Here is a 3,780-nt window from a genome sequence, read left to right as displayed (position 1 = left end):
CCAAAGGAGTAGCCCCTGTGTGGGGAACTGGGAAGTGTGGGGACTTCCTGGAGTCCAGGGAGCCTCAGGATGGGGAGAACTCGAGGGGCTATGCCTACAGGGAGGAGAGGCCAATCAGTCGGACCTGCTCCCCATGTGGTGCCCAGGGAATGAAGACAGCTACTATCCTCCCCTTCTACTGAACTAGGAACACAACATTTACACAACAGATGAGCACAAGTCGCAGGAACCATCCCGGACTCCCGGCCAGATGCATGGCCTTCCTGTGGTAACCACCCTGCATGCTCAGAGATGGCAGCCTGCTGCTTGGCCAGACTCCTAGCCCCACTGCCCTAGAAGGTACTGGTGGAGGTGGTGAGACGCCTTCCAATGTAGATCCCCAGCCCAATGGCGAGGAAGTGAGAGAGCAGCAGGGACGTGAGGAAAACGTTCAAAAACTCTGCTGAGAAGATGCCCCCCTTTTTCATGACGCTGGTGTTTCTCATGCTGAGAGTGGCCGAACACTTCCGGTGCTTAAAAAGAAACTCCTTTGGGGGGATATTTTCAGACCTACTGGACCAGTCCCAGATCCAGTCTGAGTTTTTCTTCAGGATGCTCTCCACTTCTTTCTGTCTTTCCACGTAGTCTTCTTCAGACTGGGAGCTGTTCTTTTCTCCAATGCTGTGAGTATCCGTTTCAGAAATTCGGTTAATATCTTGGTGTGTCTGTGACCGAGGTGGGCTGTCACAGTGAGAACTCTTGGAGCTGCTCTGTCCAGACTCATGCTGGGCATACAGAAGAATCTTTTCCATGTCGCCATTATAGGCTGAAATTGAGGATGGCGCTGCACTATGACTGTTGCCATTACTGCTGAAGTGCAATGCCACCCAAGAGCCCTGCAGGTTCTCCTGGGGGGACATTGGCTGGCAGCTCTATGCCATGGCGGGGCCCCCGGGCTGCTGCCGCCGCTGGGGGGGTCCTCGTGCCAGCATCCCCAGAGCGCTGCCCTGCCGCTGCTGCTGCCGCCACTGTCGCCGCTGTCACCACTAGTCCAGCACTTCTATCAATTCAGTTTTCTTTTCTTTATATGGCATTGCTCCAGTGCTATTAGACTGGAAGCTCCTTGAGGGCTAGGATTGTTTTTATTTGGTTTTGGACCCCTAGCATCTAACACAGTGCTTGGCCCAAGAGCAGGAACGTAATCATTATTTCTTGGTTGATAAGAATGCAAGTCTCCTTGATTTTGGAGAAGCTAAATAAACACAGCTAAATCCCCTACACTAAATCCCAGCAGAGGAGGCAGGAGGGGGGGAGAAATATTTGGATTATAGCAGTGATGAGAATTAAATTGCAAGAGACAGTCTTTTGGAGACCTGGGCCAGGGCATGTGGTAGAATTGGAAGGGAAGGGGGAAAAAAGAGAAGATGCATCCAGAAATCTCTCAACAAAGGCACAGGGGAGGCCTCACTCTTCAAGAAGGAAGCCAAAGGAACACCTGGACTTCAGGGTAGTCAGACGTGATTTTCCTAACTGTCCCTTTATTATTCCCTTTACCACAATGAGAAAGATATATGTCTGTAAAGGAGTGTGGGCCAGTGGCTAGCCACAGAGAACATGGGGTCCCCTGAGCCATCTCTAGGGAAATATGCGGTTCAAGGCTTGTTCTAGGATTGTATGGTCTCAGGGTCATCTCTCTAGAGGGAAAAATGTGTGAGTTTAAGGCTGTTTTTAAGGTTTATAGCCAACTCTCAGGAGTGAAAGGACCAGAGTCTTCCCTAAGGGAGTATGGGACTCAAGCCGTTCTCCTCAGGGTTAGTCCTAGGGACCCAGAGCTATCCTTAAAGATTAAGGGTTCAGTGACCATCTCTAGAATATGGAATTTGGGCTAACCCAATGAGAGTGCAGAATCCAGGGCTATTCTTAGAGGTTATGAGGTCTGGGTCAGGTCTAGGAGCATATGTAGTCCACAGTCACCTCCAGGAGACTGTGGAGCCCATGATTGTTCTTAAGGATGTTGGGGACCCAAGGGTTTTCCCTGGGTGAGCTATTTATGTGGGGTTCAAGATATCTCTAGGCACTGTGGACCTCAGGGCTGTTTCTCAGAGGATGGCCCCAAAGGATCATGACCCCAAAGGAGTGGGTCCTGAGACTGATGGCCTTGGGACAGATGTGAACCCAGGGAATAAGGGCTTACTTTTTAATTTCAGAGATTGGGGGGCAGGGGAAGGAAAATACCAATAAAAAAGAGACTGAAGATGGAGGAGAAGAAAAGGAATGCAGAGCCACCTCCCAGTCCTGTCCCAAAGTTCCCCCGATGTGGAGGAAGGGCTGCTCTGGCAGGAAGCTAAGCGGTGCCTTGGCTCCCCCCCACACCTCCATCAGCTGAAAAAAGCACAATCTTTGCAAGGAGAACTGAAATGTTCAAGGGCATGAGATTGTCAAATGTGGTCGTTTAAAGCATCTTTAAGTCTTATTTAAGAGGGAGAGAGAAAGAGCAGAAGAAGGGGAGGAGGTTGTTGTAAGTACTCGGGTGAGGGCCTCCTCACTGACACTCACCTTTAATTAGTGGAGGCCTTGTACTCCTGCCCTGGAATCTCCTGATTAGGCAGCAAGGACCCATGCAGCTAGAGATGGCTGCTCAGCCAGGCCTCAGCGGTTCTTAGCAGCCTTAAGAACAAGCTTCATCTTTGATCCCTAGGTTTTCCAGCTTAGCAAAGTGGATTTTTCCTCATTAAGCAGCATTTACACACAAAGTTGCATGCTCCAAAGTTCAACTTATTTCCGCTTAGTGGAATGAACAACCAAAAAAGAAAAAAAAAAAATCTACAAAATAAAGGTCACAGATTCTAGTTCATAATTCCTTTCCTGCCCCCATTATCCCCTTCTTGCCCAAATTAAGTCTTTCTTTCTTCCTTTCTTTTGCTTCCTCCCTCCTTCCTTTCCTTCCTTCCTTCCTTCCTTCCTTCCTTCCTTCCTTCTTCCTTTCTCTCTCTCTCTCTCTCTCTCTCTCTCTCTCTCTCTCTCTCTCTCTCTCTCTCTCTCCTTCCTTCCTTCCTTCTTTTGCTTTCTTTATTTTTTTACAGATTCAAAGATAAACCAGCAACAAAATTATGGAGTTACATTAATTTATCCATCCATCCATCCATCCATCTATCCATCCATCCATTCATGAAGTCTTATGATATCAATCACCAATCACTGATTAAGCAACACTGATGGGCCAGGTATTATAGTTGGTGATGGGTCACAAGGACAAAAAAATAAAGCAATTCCTTCTTCCAAAAGTTAATCACTAGGAGGAAGGGCACTACATTTTCAGTTAGAGATTCCTATCAGAGCTTTAAATTCTGACTTCTCTTGCCATCTGGGTAAGTCATTTAACATCTATGTTCCTGGGTTTCCTCATTTGTGAAATGAGGGGTTGGGTGAGATGACATTTAAGGCCCCTTTCAACTCTAGCTTGTTGAAAAAAATAAAGAATGGTGTAATTCCTGCTGTACCTCAAGGAATCTACAATCTAGAATAAGGGCCAAAAATGTTTGTTATGAGTCAGTGAGATCAGGGTTAACGTCTTATTTCTGCTGTAAGACCATGGGTAAATCACTTAATCTCTCTGAGAGGATAATTTATAGATAAATTGTAACCTGCATTGGTGGTAATTTCAATGCCCACAAACTTACTGACTATATCACTTCCCTATGCAATAAATTCTAGAGATTCCCTGTTACATCCAGATCAAATAAAATCTTCAGTTAGGCTTTTAAAGTCTTGGCTAAGCTGGACTCCTCCCATATCGGTCCT

At 46.9% G+C, this 3,780-nt stretch overlaps 1 pseudogene; it reads right to left on the bottom strand.

Annotated features, from left to right (window-relative positions):
• Window positions 1-271: 271 nt before the first annotated feature.
• LOC141490993 (BCL2/adenovirus E1B 19 kDa protein-interacting protein 3-like) lies at window positions 272-920 on the bottom strand (annotated as a pseudogene).
• Between the last annotated feature and the right edge of the window lie 2,860 nt (window positions 921-3,780).

This window comes from Macrotis lagotis, chromosome 1, assembly GCF_037893015.1.
Source record: "Macrotis lagotis isolate mMagLag1 chromosome 1, bilby.v1.9.chrom.fasta, whole genome shotgun sequence".
NCBI lineage: Eukaryota > Metazoa > Chordata > Mammalia > Peramelemorphia > Peramelidae > Macrotis > Macrotis lagotis.
This window is presented reverse-complemented; position numbering and strand designations above follow the sequence as displayed.